Source organism: Dromiciops gliroides, chromosome 4, assembly GCF_019393635.1.
Source record: "Dromiciops gliroides isolate mDroGli1 chromosome 4, mDroGli1.pri, whole genome shotgun sequence".
NCBI classification, from domain to species: Eukaryota; Metazoa; Chordata; class Mammalia; order Microbiotheria; family Microbiotheriidae; genus Dromiciops; species Dromiciops gliroides.
In genome coordinates, this window is record NC_057864.1 from 116,215,099 (window position 1) to 116,233,970 (window position 18,872).

Sequence of the window (18,872 nt, forward strand, 5' to 3'; positions counted from 1 at the left end):
AAATAATCAAATATAGGGTGAGAAATAAAAATTTGAAATTGTCTCTAAATCACTTTTCTAGCAGCATAAAAGTAAGGGGCTCAGAGCAAAATTGCAGTTTCTGTATGTTGAAAGCACAAAATATAAAACTTCTGAGGTTCTTGGAAATTGACAAAGAAGTGGGCTAATGGCCCTGTAGCTTGGTATTTTGTGCTCCCTTAATTCATCTCCCCTGTTATCCATTTGTGTCTCTTTGCCAAATGGAAACTCACCTTGCTATATTCCCCTTTATTCTCTACTCAATAAAAGATACAGGGGGCAGCTAAAAAATGCAGTGGATAAAGCATCTGAGTTCAAATCTGGACTCAGACACTTGATACTTACTAGCTGTATGACCCTGGGTAACTCACTTAACCCTCATTGCTCCACCCTGAAAGATACAAAAACAATTCCATAAATATATTTATATTACCATATAATATCTCTTATTTTTATTACTTTTACAAGCATTTCCAATTGCCACATTATAGGCAATCTATGACATCTGTTCTATTAGTAATTTTTTTTACTTTTATATAATTTTGTTGAATTTCCAATCAATTGGAAATTTTGTCTTAGTGAAGCTCCCCATTTCCCTAACATATTTTGGTGGATTTTTCCTTTTTTGCATCTTTTTGATCAGATATATTTATTGATAGAAATTTTGTGCATATCTCAAATAAACTATCTGAAACAATGATAAAAGAAGAGGAAAAGGAGCTATTAGTTCTCTTCTCCAACTCCTGGCTCCATTTGCCCATGCACACAGACCAATCCTAACCACACTCCTTTCAGTCCAACCCTAGAAGGAAAGGGGAGGAAGAGAAAAGAAAGGAGCAGAGTGGAAGAAAGGAAAGAAGATACTAACCACATCATTGCCACAATGGATCTTTGATGCCCACACCCACAGTTGCTCAGTGTAATGTCTGGATCTCTGATAAGAGTATTGGGTCAACTTTTCTTGTTGCCATATGCTCAATTTCTAGATTCTGTTCATTGCTTTTTTAAATTTGCATATCTCTCTGTTCTTTCTATTTCTTAAGCAGCCTCTTTACCCTTTAGTTAGGTTAATTGAAATACAGTGACATCCGTAGAAGACAAAGTGTTTCCCTTAGCAATAAGTGGCTTTTCTGTTGTACTAATTTGGTAATGCTAAATTTGGTTTTGGGAGGGAAGGCAGCTGTGAGTTCTTCCTTAATGAGCAATAAACACTTTGAGTTATTGGGCTTCATTCTGCTACTTTTGCTTTTTGAGATGGAGTGAGAAGAATAGTGTTTTTGCCCTATTTTCAGATAAGATAGAATGTTTTATTTCTTTTTTTTTAACCTTACTTCTATCTGAATGGTATTGTCATACATTTTATTTTACAAAGGACACAAGCATGATAATCTTTAGTACTTTCTATTTGAAGAGAAGATTGAAAGGTCATTATCCCACTGACAAAAAAAATCTTAGGCCTATGAAAAGTTGACTTCTGCTGGGGTACCATTAAAGTTTGAGCACAAAATTAAAAACACACACACATATACAACTTTACTGGATGAGTAACTGACATACTTACAGTGTATAAAGAATGTGAGTTTTGTTGTTGTATTTTAAACTCTATATTCCTTAAAAACCAACTACCAGTTGTGCTTATCTTCAGTACATTGCCTAAGTGCTATGATAGTTGAGTGACCCAAATATCCATCCTAATAATCTGTTGCTAATAAGCTATATGACTAATATATATTGATGCCCCTCTTTGGGTCTTAGCTTTCTCATCTGTAAAATGAGGAATATGGACCAAATTATCTCTAAACAACTTTCTAACTCTACAATTACATAATTCTGATTCTTCTGAAAATGTTGCACTGTAGGGATCAAATGAAATACTTTAAAGCACTTTATAACTTTATGAAGTACTTTGTAAATCATAAGGTACTATATAAATGTTGGTTATTATCATTTGAACATTGTCATTAATGATGACAATAACTAGAGGTGTGCTGGAGACAGTGTGGACAAGTTTGGAAGTCAATTGTTAAATTTTCAGTGTGAGCATTTACATCTTTGAAAAAGGAAAACATTACAGATCAGAGCTTGATTCCTTGATTTGTTGATTGGCTAGATTTAATAAAGTAATAGAGAAAATGTTAATTATGCAGATTAAACTTAAATACATTCCTCTCCCCAAGCTGGTTGTTAAATATTTACCAGCACACCCCTGCTAATAACTTATATTTACATAGAATTTTCAGGTTTGTAATATGTTTTCCATATGTTATGTAATTTGAGCTTCACAATAGCCATATGAGTTAGCTATTATAAGTATTATTATTTTTTTTTTTTGGTGAGGCAATTGTGGTTAAGTGACTTGCCCAGGGTCACACAGCTAGTAAGTGTTAAGTGTCTGAGGCCGGATTTGAACTCAGGTACTCCTGAATCCAGGGCCAGTGCTTTATCCACTGTGCCATCAAGCTGGCCCAAGTATTATTTTTAAGGTGAGAAAACTGAGGGTTATTTCACAGGTAAGGAAACTGAGGTTTATCTTTTTGTTGTTATTGTTGTTCAGCTCTTTCACAACTTTCATGACCCCATTTGGAGTTTTCTTGGCAAAGATGCTGGAGTGGTTTGCCATTTTCTTCTCCAGTTCATTTTTTTTTTTTTAGTGAGGCAATTGGGGTTAAGTGACTTGCCTAGGGTCACACAGCTAGTAAGTGTTAAGTGTCTGAAGCCGGATTTGAACTCAGGTACTCCTGACTCCAGGGCCGGTACTCTATCCACTGTGCCATCTAGCTACCCCTTCTCCAGTTCATTTTAAAGATGAGGAAACTGAGGCAAACAGGGTTAAATGACTTGCCCAGGGTCACACAGATAGTAAGTGTCTGAGGACAGATTTGAATTCAGGGAGATGAGTATTCCTCACTCCAGGTCCTTCACTTTATTACCTGCCCCACCTAGTCATCCAAGATTTATCTTGCAGGTAAGTAAAATGAGGCTCACTTTGTGATTTGCTTGTCATACAGCTAGTAAATGTCAAACGTGGGATTTGAACCCAGGTTTTCCTGATTTTAGGTCCAACACTCTATCTACTACACCACACTTTGGAAATGTAGGTTTCACTGGAGTCAAATAAGATTCTTTCTTCTCTTGGTTCACTGGTTTGGTTCAGTTGGAAAATGTACCTATTTGCTGTGTAATTGTAATGTCTTTTTAAAAAAATTTTATTTATTTATTTTTAATTTATAAAATAAAACAATTCCATAACATAGTAGAATAAAAAAGATGATTGAACATGAAATTATCTATTATGTATAACTTGCTATTCCTTTTAAATATATAATAAAGTTATCATGTAACTTTCTTTTATTAAGTATATGAGTAACATAGTACAGGGTTGTGTGTCAGAAAGACCTGGGTCCAAATCCTGCCTCAGATACTTCCTAGCTATGTGATCTTGGGGAAGTCATTTAATCTCTCCCAGATTCAGTTTCTTCATCTATAAAAAGAGGGAGTTGCAATCCATAGCCTCTTGGGTCCCTTCTAGATATCATCTAAGCCTATGGTCTATTAAGTATGATTCCAGAGAAGCTGACATTGAAATATATGAAGATCGGGGCAGCTAGGTGGCGCAGTGGATAAAGCACCGGCCCTGGATTCAGGAGGACCTGAGTTCAAATCCAGCCTCAGACACTTGACACTTACTAGCTGTGTGACCCTGGGCAAGTCACTTAACCCCCATTGCCCTGCAAAAAACAAACAAACAAAAAAAAAAACAAGAAATATATAAAGATCTCCAGAGTCAGAGAGAGTCAGAGCTTGCAGGAACCTCAATGACCATTTAGAACAACCTTACCTGAATGGAGCCTCCTCATTTGTAAGATCTTTGAGTCCAGAGGGTAGTTCTTTTATCTTTTCAGCTCTGTTGATCCTCTATCATCTATCACTGTGAATTGTAGGACTAGCAGTTATATATCTTCTCTCTCTCCTGAGCTCCAGGCTTGTATCATTAGCTACCTCTGGGCAGTCATTCCAAACCAGATGTTCCAGTAACATCTCTGGCTCCCTGTGAAAGTATGAGATCCGTGAGAGTATTTTTCCCACTATATATCTCCAGCATCTCACAGTGCCAGGCACACAGAAGGTAAAGAGATGTTTGTAGGTTGATTATACATAATAATTGCAGAGAAAACATTTGTTGCATTGAATGAATAGAGAGTAATCAAAATTCTTTGTTATTGTATAAGGTTACATCATTGGTTCCTCTTTGTCAACTTGACACCTATGTATGAGGCAGCTAGGTGGTGCAGTGGATAGAGAACTGAACCTGGAGTCAGGAAGACCTGAGTTCAAATCTAGTTCTAGACACTCACTAGCTGTGTGATCCCGGGCAAGTCACTTAACTCTGTTGGCTTTCTCTGTAAAATGAGCTGGAGAAGAAAATGGCAAACCACTCTAGTATCTTTGCTCATGAAGAGTTAAATACGACTGAAACAACTAAACAACAACCTCTGACTTTGGATTCAATACTGTTACCACAATAGCATGCAGACAGTTCACATTTACAGGCAGGCAGATGGAAAAATGGATAGAGTGCTGGGCCTGGAGTCAGTAAGACTCTTCTTCCTGAGTTCAAATCTGGCCTCAGACAATTGCTAGCTGTGTGACTGTAGGCAACTCACTTAACCCTATTTACCTCAGTTTCCTCATCTATAAAATGAGCTGGAGAAGAAAATGGCAAACCACTCCAGCATCTTTGCGAAGAAAATCCCAAAGGGGGCCACAAAGAGTTAGACTTGATTTAAATGACTAAACAACAAGATCTTTGTATATGCACATTTATCTATATTTTTCCTGTACTCTTGAGAATCTTCACCTCCTGTCTCCCTCATCAAATTTTTCCAGAGCACTTCATCTGGCTTTCTTCTTTGCTCTTACCACTTTCTACCTTGAGGGAAGAGGTAAAGGATTCTCTCTTTTTTCTTCTTCATATTTTGTCTCTAGTACCTGCATGTTAATAAGAGTCTGCTGGATTGGCCTGAATCAAATTGAATCTTGCTGCCTGTCTATGCCCATGTTTTCTGGCAGGTTTCCCATTTATACAGTGCTGCTGCTGCAGAAAGCCCTGTTTGCTTTCTTTCTTCCTCCATTGTTCATAGTGTAGTAAAGCAATTATTGGAACAAGGAGTCCTGGGGAGGCAAGGTAATGGAGGAGAGTAAGAAGTCCTGCTTCCTGTAGGATTGAACTATATCACCTTCAAGTCCCCTGGGAAATTCTCAGTGGTGGCACTGATTATTCTTTCACTATTATCTCTAGGAGGCTTTTGGTAAGCCTTCTCTAATAGGAAACTTTTAAATTTGTTAAGAAAATGAGACTTATCTCTTATGGTTCACTAGTAAAAGATAAAGACTGTTTCGAGGATGAAAATTAATGATTATGAAAATTCCTGAATTCATTATTCCTTAATACCCAAGATAACTGGAAAATGTCTCAGCCTCCCACTTCACTTGTAATCCCTGGGTTTTATTTTTTAATTGATGTATTTCATCTAGATGCTGTAACCACTTCCCAAAAAGAACTCCCAATGGGACTGTATTATTAAAAAAGAAGCAAAACTGCATAAAATAGCAACAATGAGTGACCTACAGGCAACTATGCACTTACAGCCAACCATTAGAAAGGAAGTGTATTTCAACATCAGTTACCTGGGACCAACTCTGACCATTATATCTGACCTCAATTTGAATGCCTTGGTGTTTTCTTGATTTGCATTATGGTAATGCAAATGTGGTAAGAGAAACTAAGTGGCTCAGTAGATAAAGGGCTGGGACTAGAGCCAAGAAGACTTGAGTTCAAATGGGACCTGAGATACTTACTAGCTGTGTGACCCTAGGCAAGTCATTTAACCCTGTTTACCTAAGTTCCCTCATCTGTAAATGAGCTGAAGAAGGAAATGGCAAAGCACTCTCATATCTTTGCCAATAAAACCTTAAATGGGACCATAAAGAGTTGGGCATGAATGAACAACAACAATGAAATTCCATGGAGATATGAAGGGAGTCTGTTCCAGGGATTAGATGTTATAAAAAAGAATTAGAATACTATTATTTGAAGAGACCTTAAAGATCACATAGTCTAACTCCCCCATAATACAGAGAAGTAATATGGGACCAATTGAAGTGACTTGCCCCAGGTCACCTGATTATTCTGTGGTAGAACTGATTGAATTCAAAGCTTCTGATTCTAAACCCAGTGCTCTTTCTACCATGTCTGATCTGCTTTGGGATAACTACATGAACAGGGACCTAGACCTCTAAGGAACAACAATATTTTATTATTTAACTTAAATATGTTTTTTTCTGGATTTCCATAATATTCAATGAAATATAATCTCATATGTAATGGTCAACATCTCTTATTGTTAGTATTACATTAGTATAGTGTAATAATTAGATGTATTAAGAATAAGGCAGAAAAAAAATAAGGCAGAGGATCAAATGGCTACCTCTTAAGAAAAAAAACACTGTTGTTTGCATAGTACTTTATAGGTTATTTTAAAAAATCTTTGTAATAATGCTACAAGATAGTTTTTCAAAATTTATTTTATTTATAGTTTTTGGTTCCAATCTTTATCCCTCCTTTCCCCCCTCCCCTCTTCCCTCTCCTGTCTCCAAGGCAGCAAACAATATGATATGGGTTATACATGTATGATCATGCAAAAATGTCACCATATTTGTTACTTTTTACAAGCAAATTAAATCATAAAAAATGAAAAAAAATATAAGAATGTGAAAAATAGCATTCTTCCAGTCTGTCCCATCAATATCAGTTCTTTCTTTGGAGATGGATAGTATGTTTCATACTATAAGTCCTTTGGGATTACCTTGGATCATTTTATTGCTGAGAATAGTCAAGACATTCACAGTTCTTCATCAAACAATATTGCTGTCTTTGTGTACAGTGATCTTTTAGTTTGGCTCACTTCCCAATACATCATTTAATACATGTCTTTCCAAGCTTTTCTAAAGTCCTCCTGCTTTTCATTTCTTACTGCACAATAATATTCCATCACCATCATATACCACAATTTGTTTAGTCATTCCCCAAGTACAAGATATCAAACTGTACTATAAGGCGGTAATTATCAAAACAATCTGGTACTGGCTAAGAAAGAGGTAGATCAGTGGAATAGAATAGATAGTAACTACACTATAGTTAATGACTATAGTAATCTAGTATATGATAAACCCAAAGATTCATGCCTTTGGACCAAAAACTCATTATTTAACAAGATAGTTAACATAGATATAATTATCTGCATTTTACAGTTGAAGAAACTAAAGAACAGAGAGATTGAATTGCCCATAGCTTCACTACCAGTAAGTTGGTTAATCAAGCAATATGTAAAACAAAAACAAAACAAAAAACAATTATTGCTCTCAGGAAGTTCATGGTCTAGAGAAGAAGACAATATGCAGACCACTATGTAAAAACAAATTATATACAGGATCAAATGGATATATCAACAGAGGTAAGGCTGAAGTAAACTAAATGAACTAAAATTAAGGGGGTTTCAGAAAGGTTTCCTATAAAAGGTGAGATTTTAGCTGTGACATGTCTCAGTTCTCCTAAGCAAAAGGTGGTGTACAATGAGTGAAATAAAGGAGTTGAGAGGCCTGGGCGACTAGAAGGATGGTGGTACCTTCAACAGAAATAGAGAAATTTAGAAGAAAGGTGAGATTGAGCAAAAGATAATGAGGTGTGTTTTAATAATATTCAGTTTGATATTTTATAGAGCATACAGCTCAAAATGTCCAGCAGGCAGTCAATGCTGTAGAACTAGGACTGCAAACATCAATCAGCACAGAGACAATTAAGCCTATGTGGGCAGGTGATGTTATTGAGAGTATAGAGGGAAGAGAGAAGAGGATACACTTAAGGCTAACGGATAAGTTTTAGGTAAAGATTCAGCAAAGGAGATTAAGAAGGAACAGTCAACCAGGTAGGAGAATAACCAAGAAAATGATGTTATGCAAACTCAGAGAGAAGACAGTTTTTAGGAAGATGTTCAACTGTATCACATGAGGCAGAGAAGTCCAGAAGGATCAAGAAAGAAGGATCATTTAGATTTAACAATTAAGAGATCATTGGTGACTTTGGAAAAGGTAGCTTCAGTTCAAGTCAGAAGTCAAATTTTAGAGTAATCAGGAGAAAGGGAGGGTAGGGAAAGTTGTTCATTCACTCCTTGATACTATATCATGAAGATAGAATGATAGCAACTAAGGTTACTTACAATAGTAAAAATAGTTAGTAAGCAGGAACAATAATTTTCACTTTGCACACTCAGGTAAAAGGTGCAATGCTAGAACAGTTTGAATTACTTTTATTTTCTCATACTTTCTATATACAAGAGACCAAAAGGCAAGACCTAAGTGGACACCATCTTATTGCTAAAGTAGCTTGTCTTCCAAGTTTTAGTTATACCATCTATCCAATATTTTCTACTTATATAGTGCTTATGTTTCTCACAATATTTTAGAGACATTGTGTATCTTTCTGGTTATATTCTGAAGTGGATAGGAAATAAATAGTATTAACTTGCTTTTTAAAAAATAAATTGAGACCTGGAGATTGTAAGAGACTTGATTAAAGTTATACATTAGAGTCAATGACAATGTTTGGAATAAAATATGTTTACTTTCTGTTGAAATTTTCATTTGATGACATTATGTTTAACCAAAATCCTTGTATTTGTGTACATGATCATCCTTGATGATGGATGTCCTTTCTAGAATCCTATCATGAAATGTGTGTACAAAAGGATTGCTCCTTACAACAAAAAAACACATTAATGCCCAATTTCCCATTTGTATTTTACCTTTTATTATTTGTATTATGATGAAGCAGATAGGTCGCCCAGTAAATAGAACAGTGAGCTTGGAATCAGGAAGACCTCAGTTCAATTCTAGCCTTAGACAAGTAGCTATGTGACTTTGGATAAATGTCTTAACTTATTTGCCCTAGTTTCATAACCTGTTAAATGGGATAATAATAGCATATGGTATTTGAAAAGTGCTTAGCTTGATGCCTAGAGCGTAGTGGGTACTATATAAATGCTAGCTATTATTAGCCATTATTTTTATTACAGAAAGAGGTCTTCTAGCAGTACTGAAAATTATACTTGGTCCTAAATATTTTTCCTTTTTCCTCTTGCTTTCATTTAGGATTGTTACAGATGTTGTTATGAAAAATCATATGGGCCACATTTCTTATAGCAAAATAAAAGAAGTGGCATCTTAGAGTTTCCAATAAGCTCTTGGAATTCTAAAGTCTTCCTCAAGTAATACCCAATCTGAGTTACTTTATTTCCCCAAATTTCACAGATTGAATCCCTCAGGAACAAGTACCCCACTTTCAAAATAGTTTCTTGGTCTACACTCACAGCATCATAGTTCACAAGTTCCCACTGTTGTATTACCTTTAATACTCTTACAGAGGACGCAAATAGATTAAAGCAAAAGCATTAACTGAAGTTTCATCTTAATCAGATATACTGTAAATCATCCTTCCTGCCATAAAAGTGGCACATGCTCTTCTATGACTACACATGGCATCAGTGGGGGAGAGGGGACATATACATAGAAAGCACATATGGCCCAGACAACTCACACTTTTGACCCTCAAGGGATCCAATGGGTTTCTTTTCTCATGAAAAGATGATGTGTAGGTCACTGAATTCTGCTCTCTGGATCTGTTTCCTCCTATAACACACATCCCAACAGCCAGTGCTAACTCTCTCTCAATTCCTAAAGTTTCTCTGGTCTCATGCCTTGAATGATGAAGCTTAATCCCTGATGGAAATATAACCTTCTACTGGTCAAGTACCTTCACTGCAAGATGCCTTCGATGCTGGATTCCCCCTTCCATAGATGACTTTCTTTTCTACTCACAGAGTTTGAAATCCTTGGAACAATCTTCTATCTTAACTGAATAGGAGACAGTTACTGACTAGAAGAGACTTTCTAGAAGGAGAGGGTGGTCAACAGCATCAAATGAAGCCGATGGGTAGAAGAAGATCAAAATTGAAGAATACAATTAAATTTGACAACTTAGAGAGTACTGATTATTTGGATAAAGCAATTTCAGTTGAATGATGAAGCCAAAAGTCACACTGCAAAGGTCAGAGGAGTAAATGAGAAGAGATAGAGTGGAATTTGTGAGTTGACAGTTTTTTCAAGGAGTTCAGCAGAGAAAGGGAGAACAGGTACTGGATGATAGCTAGATGGAATGATAGCATCTAATAAAAGTGTCACAGCACTCCTTGGAAGAAAGTCATCACTAGTAATTTGTTTAAATACTTTATACCTGGCAAATATCACAATTATCCTTTAGGCCATCCACAATTATGAGTGTTTCATGATTATCGGAAGCATTGTGCAAATTCCCAAATTCAATTCAGCCCTTTTTTAGTCCTCATATTCAATTTGAATCCAGGTCATAATCCATCGACAATGTCAGTTCAGCTTGTTGTTATTGTTCAGTCTTTCAGTCGTGTCTGACTCTCTGTTGACCCCATGCATGGTTTTCTTGGAAAAGATACTGGAGTGGTTTGTCATTTCCTTCTCCAGCTCATTTTGCAGATGAGGAACTGAGGCAAACAGGGCAAAGTGACTTGCCGAGGGTCACTCAGCTAATAAATGTCTGAGGCCATATTTTAACGCAGGAAGAGGAGTTTTCCTCACTTCAGGCCCAGCACTCTATCCACTGAACCATCTAGCTGTCCTTCAGTTCAACTAATACATGCTGATAGACTAACTCAATGGAAACATATGCCATAATCTGAGCTATAAGCATTCTTTATTCACTTGTTTTTTCCAGTCTGGATTGTTTTACTGTTTTCTTTTGAAAAGATGTAGCTCTTCTTGAGAAGATCTTTTTTTGTAATATTCTGGAGCTTAATGAAATCAACATTATGTCATCTGACAATTGAAGTGAAATGTGGTTGGCACTATCATATAGAATATCTTTTACAGACTTCAGACAGAAGAAATAAGATTTTCTAGCTCCTGCATTACTCACAACAACCCCATGTCAGCTTTAGGATTCTGCATTGTGGCTAAGATTTCTTAACTCGTCATCCATTATATCTAGAAAACCTTGTTGTATATTCCATCAAGAAATCCACCAGGACATTGGAACCAATCCAGGTGGACATCCAGCTTCCTGACAATACTTTCTCACTTCTACTCCATACTTTTATGCTGGGAACAATAATCAAATCAATACCAACATTATTACTAGAGAGGACGTGGCTGCATTCACAATCCTTGTGACTCCCTAGATCAAAATGCACTCCTTTGGCTGCCACTCCTTTGTATGTATGATATCAAGAATGTAAGCTTTCTGAAGTTGACTGTCTCAATTTTGCATTTGTATTTTTAGTGTTTAGCATAGTCCTTGGGACATACTAGATGCTTAATAAAACTTGATTGACTGAGGAAGATAATGCAAGTGTGCTTAAACTTATCCTCTGGATAATGAAACTGTGAGAGAATAAGTCCATAATCAAATTTATAAAATTAAGAGTTGTCAGCCTAGTTCTCCTTGACTTTAGATCAGGACTTTTTCTACTCTGCTTTTCTCTGACATAGCTAGATATATCCTTTCCCCACTGAGTTCATCCCATGGCATATGATGTAGGTGGATTTGCAAAGCAAGTGATCACCCATAATTTAACTTTAAAAATCCAAATGTTTACAGAATCATGTCTTTTTACCTGATTATGCCAATATGAAAGTGTGTGTGTGTGTGTGTGCATGCATGTGTGTAGGTTTCTCTCTGTGTATATTAGTACTCAGTACGTCTACTATCTAATATCAGATCAAATTTATTTGAATATTATACAAGTCCAGGATTATATATAATATATAAGGGTTTAAATATTGATTTATTATATATATATATATTTAAACTCATATGTATGGGTTTAAATGTTGAGCCAACTATATAACCAATAAGATGAGGTATGAATGAATGAATTTTAAGAGGCATTTACTAAACACTGTGGCAAGCACTGTGCTAATTTCTGGGGACATGGATTGATAAGTGAAAAGTCTCAACATTCAAGAAGTTCACATTCTAATACGGAGCAATCACACAAATTTGCAGGGTTCAGCTGTAGAGCAGATGGGAAGAAGCTGTGTGGTTCTTAGGGTACAAATGTACCCATACTTACAATCCAATAACATTTCTTTTGAAATTATAGATCACGGCATAACATGAAAATTTTGAAAATTATTTAAAAAATACTGTACATCTAATGACTCAGATTAACCTCTAGTGATTTGAGTAGCTATCCTTAATGCCAGTGTTTTTCCAAAGGACATATTAACATATTATATCATCTCATCTTTGGGGAATAAAATGTGGTCTATGCTAAAATAGCATGAGGAGATTTCTCTTCTAATAGTCTGTTACATTCTGACAGTTCAGAATTGTTCAGTGTGTCTTATTAAATATCTACATGTCAGTGGATCCATTTTGAAACCTAAGTGATGATAGACTCAGAAACCTCATTATCCCGTCCTTCCTAATCACATTTTTCTGGCAAAGTGAAGTCTTCTGGGAACTTTATGAAATTTTTATTTATGAATAATTCCTTTCATAAGGAAGGATTCCATTTGAGTCTTGTACTTATGAGTTCCTTATGATCCTGATTAAATAATTTTCCAAATCATTGTGAATTGGAGACCTTGGAAAGCAAATTATTTATATTTAAGTTTACAGGAGTAAATAAATGGGGAGCCAATTCAAGTGAACATCTATTAAACACTTACTCTGTACAAATGCTAGGTACTTGATGCAAATTTTAGCTAGATAAGGGCTCCTTGCCATTTGACAATCCACCCTCTGCACAGCTGGTAAAATAATTTCCCTAAGGTACAGTTCTGACCATATTGCTACCCTACTCAATAAACCCTAATAGCTCCTTATTAACAGCATTAAATATAAATTTTTTATTTGGAATTTAAAGCCCTTCAAAACCTGGCCCCAACCTACCTTTCTGCCCTTATTACATATTAGTCTGCTTCAGGCATACTCTGATTCTGTCAAATTAGCCTCACACACAATATTTCATTTCCCTTATTTGTATGTAACATCCTCACATTCCTAGAATGCACTACCTGCTCACTTGTTTCTTAGAATCCTTACTTTCAAGATCCAACTTAAGAGCTGATGTCTAAATAATACCTTTTCTGATTGCAGCAGCAGTTACTGCCTTCCCCTCAAAAATTTTACTTTGTATTGATTTGTGTTTATGTCTATATGCACACACATGCTTACATGCATGCACATATGCATATACATGCACAATACTGAGCAGATAACATTAATAAATACTTCAAACTGTTTTTCATCTTTTGTTCTGGAAAAAGACCAATGACATCATGAGGGTGATGTCTTAACTTTGGAATAAATTGGATGTGAGGCTGAGCTGCATAAAGTCATCAGCCTCATTCTCTCCTACAGAGTCATTGGAGTCCAGTGGCAAGACAAGAGTCAAGATGACTGCCAATGGCTTAACAAATACTTTTAACTGATTGATTGAGAAAGTTCTTAATCTCTGCCTCAGTTTCCTCAACTGTACAATTGGGCTGATAACAGCACCTACCTCTGAGGTTTTTGTGAGGATCAAGTGGAATAATATTTGTAATGCACCCAGCACAGTGATGAGCACATAGTAGGCATTTTACAGATGCTTGGTGCCTTCCTTTTATAAATGAGGTGACAGGAACTGAGAAAGGTTAAGTGATTTACGTAGGATCATATGGAAAATAAGTTTTGGAGGTAGAATTTGAACTCATGTTCCTTTATACCAAATTTAGTATTTACTGCGTTACTTAATGTCACCTTCTATGTGAAACCTTTTTTCCTGGTTCCCTAGTTTTTAGTAGCCCCTCAATTTACCTTGTATATACTTTGAATTTACATTTTGTTTCCCTGAATAGAATAGCTTAGCTCCTTGAGTGGTGGGACTTTCATTTTTTTAAAAATAGGTTACAATATGGTCAATTAATGAATTTAACAAAGATCTCAGAGGGTTATGGGTTCCTTGTATTCAGTAACTTATAAGAAGGAATCGAACCATGTCAGCCTTTACAAGGGTAAAGAACAGTGCCATTCTTTTAAGAAGTATCTATTGTATGTTAGGCACTGTACTAGGTACAAGGACAAAGACAAAACCCAAAGAACTCAGTCTGCAGAATTGTCCTTGACAGTGACAAGGCATCAGCTTCACAGAAGAGGTCAATGAGTGATGGTGGCAAAATAAAAGTGTGGAATGCAATGGGAAAGAAGGACATGCTGACCCTACTTCCATGTGCTGGGTGTGTGTGTGTGTGGGGGGGGGTGGTAAGTGAGTGTGGGTAGGGATCAGTTGGAAAAGGAAAGTATAAGTTTAGGTCAACTAAAGATGTGAAGTCCTCCAGAGCAAACTCTGCTTCAGGAAATGTGACTATATGGCAAGAGTAGTAGAGAAAGAGGTACAGAATGAAGAAAAATACAAAGGGATCAGTGGAAGGAGGTGGGCAAGGTCCAAGGAATATGCTTAATTCAATGACTGGATGGATTGGATGGATGGATGGATGGATGGATGGATGGATGGATGGATGGATGGATAGATAGATAGATAAATAGATAGATCTTTTAACACAGATATCTCAATTTATCTATAATGTGTTTTAAAGAGTTAGTTGTTAGAGACTGAGAGGGGTTGTTAATTGCCCATGATTAGACTGACAATATTTATCAGAAATTATATTTGAACACTAGCTTGATCCCATGTATAGCAAGCATTCTATTTCCTACCCCCCTCTCTCTGTTTCTCACACACATCATTTATGGACAAATATATATATATGGATATGCAAAACTATGTATTTACGTACTCTAAACCAAAAGACATTTAGAAAAAATGCTCATTATAAGCATTTTTCATCTACTCAATAAGTAGTTCTGTATAAATTTATATATACTAGGAAGATGAAATGAGATAATTAATCAAATGAAATAATATGTTTAAAATGCATTGGGAACATCTTAAATGTTTAAATTTTGGTAAACAGTAAAGCAGCTTATGAATATTGACTTAACAACATGCTTGCTTTCATACATGCCCCTCATTCATTCCTATTACATACATGATTTAACTAAAGAACTTCATTAATGACACTTTGGAGGCCACTTTTTTTTTTTTTTTGGTGAGGCAATTGAGGTTAAGTGACTTGTCCAGGGTCACACAGCTAGTGAGTGTCAAGTGTCTGAGGCTGGATTTGAACTCAGGTCCTCCTGAATCCAGGGTTGGTGCTCTATCCACTGTGCCACCTAGCTGCCCCCTGGAGGCCACTTTTAAATTTCAGTTCCTTAGTCTCATTTTCTAATGGACAAGTGGGTTAATCAGGCATATTAATATTTTACTGTTAACTCACTTCATAATTTTGGATTAGTCCCACTTTGCAAGATATTTTAGAAGTCTCTCAGATCTCCAAAATTTGCATCAACTTTACCCAGTGCTCTTGACCATACCCACAAAGCTGTCTTTCATCCTCTTTTGTCTGTTAATCTCTATCATATTTCTTTTAAAAAAATTATTGATATATTTGTCTTTACATTGCTTTCATTTTTTAATATATTTCCCCTCCCCCACTTGAAAACCATCCATTTTAAATAAGAAAACAATAAGATGGAATAAAATAGTTTAACAGAGGTAACCAACACAACAACCATATTTGACAATGTATTCAGCATTCTGCATCCATAATGTTCCTCTGGAAAGAAAGGAGGAAAGTACATTTTAATTTTTTTTTCTCTTTTTACATTATTGTACTCATTCTGTATATTGTTTTCCTGATTCTGCTTGCTTTGTTTTACATCAGTTGATATAAGTATTTTAAAGCTTTAATCATTCTTTACATCATATTTTTATTCCATTCATTGATGTACAATTTTTAAAACCCTTTAAAAATCAATAAGTATCTTCCTTATCTTGCATTTTTTACTATAAAAACATGCTGATAGATATCTTTTAAAGTATTTGTGACCTTCCTATCTTTGATCTTTTTGGGATGATATTTTTGGGACATATGCCTAGTGGTAGGATCTCTGGGGGAAAACTATGGACATTTTAATTACTTTTTTTAGCCCCTTGGACTTTCACAATCGAGAATTAACCAAATGGAATGTTATAAAGATAAAGAAAGTACATGAAATGTTCTACAAAAATTTGAGTATAGAGATAATTTTTACCCAACAGGTTCAAAGAATGCTTCATGCAAAAAAAAAAACAAAACCAAAACCAAAACCAAACATTATACAAAAGCTGGGCCTTCCAGAAGAGCAGGATTGCAATAGAGAGGAAAAGGGGATGTCTTTCTGGAATGTCAGATGGCCTGCATATATACATGAAAGCAGAATGGTTCAAGAGGAAATTGGGGAACAGGTAAAATTCTGTTTTAGGTGGAACAATGTGTAGAGAATGAGGGTGAAGAGTAGAACATGGATGAATATATGCTGGTAAATGTTTAACAACTAATTTTCTGGGGGAAAATTGTACAGATGACACACTTTTAAATTTAAACTGTAATATTTTCTCCATCGCTTGCTTAAGTCTAGACAATCATCAAAATAATAAATTAAGCCCTGATATGTAATATTTGCTGATTTCTAAGTGCTTGGATTCAAAATTTAACATCCAGCTCATGTGAACTAGTATAAAACAGCTCCAAAGAAACTACTGGAAATGGGATTGGAAAAGTAGTTGGAGGCAGGTTGGGGAGAGGGAAACAGGGCAGAATATGAATATTAGGATAAAAAGTTTGCTTTCTATCTAATTGGGAATAGAAAACTAGTAAATGTTTTTGAACAGGAAAGTCAGAGTTAAGTATTTGGAAAACTGTTTTGGAAGTTCTTTGAAGGATGAATTGGAGAAGGGACAGACTAAAAGAAGGGAGATCACTTTGAATAGCAGGGTAGAGTCTGGATGGGAGTGGGGAGAGACTTGATGCAGGGAGATCACCCATAAGGCTACAATAATAGTCCAGAAGTGAGTTGATAGGCACCTGCAACAGGGTAGAGGCTGTGGCAGAAGAGAGAAGGGAGCATATAAGAGAAATGTTGCTAAGGGAGAATTGACAGGATTTGGCACCAGACTGTTATGTCTTTAAGAACCAATTCAAATAAGTTCAGAAAAAAATCACCACCAAGTTTGCTGTATTGACCTGAATTTCTGTTCATCTTAACTCTTTAAAAATAGCTTTATCATTTCTTGTCCCCTTTTGTTTTTATGTCATCCTCATTTCTCTTTAACCTGACTACTCACCCTGATCCTTTCTGTTTTATAACCAACCTCCCCAAAAACCCAAAGCAAAAAACCCTCAGAATTTTAGCAAACCTTACCCTTCTGACCCTTCCTTGTCACCACAGCAGCAAAAAACAATAAAACACTCTTTAAGCAAAGCTTAGACAATGATAATAATTAACCTTTCATAGCACTTTCATGTTGGCAAAGTGCTTTACAAGTATTATCTCATTTTATTCTCACAATAACATGGGGAGGTAGGCTATTATCATCTATATTTTACAGTTGCCCAGAGTCAAACAGTTAGTAAGTGTCTAAGGCCATATTTGAACTGAGGTCCTCCTGATGCTAGACCATATGACCCCGGGCAAATCATTTAACCTGTTTGTCTCAGTTTCTTCCTCTGAAAAAGGAGCTGGAGAAGGAAATAGCAAACCACTCCAGTATCTTTGCCAAGAAAACACCAAATCGGGTTATGCAGAGCTGGTCATGACTGAAACAACTGAACACCAACAATCACAATACAAAAACATTTATTTGGGGCCCTTTTACTACAAAGAAGCTAAGGTTCCTAAAGCCTTGGCTGTGTCCAATCCAAATTGTTAAAGTCAATGGTATAGTAATGAGTTTGGTGGAGGAAGATATATAGTGGTATAGTAATAGTTTGCTTATTCCTCTCTACCTTAGAGAATAGGGATTCATTTCCAATTTATTGTAGAATATAGTATTGATGCTGTTTTAAACCTAATTTCTGCCAAAATGTTGCCTAGTTTTACCTAAGTAATTTGCCTGCAGAATCTCTTGAAGACTATTAAATTATAGAGGATTTATAGGGTTCAATTTAACAATTGAAGCTATTCTCACAAAAAAACAAACAAACAAACAAACAAACAAAAGGTGCAGCTAGGTGGTGCAGTGGATAGAGCAAGGGCCAGGAGTCAGGAGTACCTGAGTTCAAATCTGGCCTCAGACACTTAACACTTACTAGCTGTGTGACCCTGGGCAAGTCACTTAAGCCAAACTGCCTCACAAAAACAAACAAACAAACAATTGAAGCTATTACATATTTAACAACATATCTCAGTTTCCCTATATTTAAAATTGATATAATTATATTTTCTTCTCTAAAATATTAGGGAACTATGTGTGAGAAAGGATAATTTCCACAAAGGGGGCCAGAAAAAATACTGGTATGCTAAACTCTCAGGCCACTCAGCGACAAATCAGTTTCTAGTCACTCAAACTCTTTCCTTAATCTAAAGGAACAAAATTGTACATTTTCTCACAAACCATTATGTAAGTGCTTAATTCCCCAATGGGAGCATTCCAATCCTAGTATTAAGAATAATGATAATGATAATAATAATAAATGTGTAGTACTTTGAAGTTTTAAAAAAATAATATATAAGTTCCTGATATTATTATTATTGAAAATTATACTGTTTTCATAGAAAAAATGTTAATCAATCTACTTATAGATGGTTCAAACTAACTGTACAAAGTAGTTTAGCTTGA

At 35.8% G+C, this 18,872-nt stretch overlaps 1 protein-coding gene across 7 annotated transcripts in view; it reads left to right on the plus strand.

Moving 5' to 3' along the window:
* Positions 1 to 18,872, plus strand: part of KCNK2 (potassium two pore domain channel subfamily K member 2) — a 301,669-nt gene that overhangs the window by 259,966 nt on the left and 22,831 nt on the right. The gene's annotated exons all lie outside the window — the stretch shown is intronic.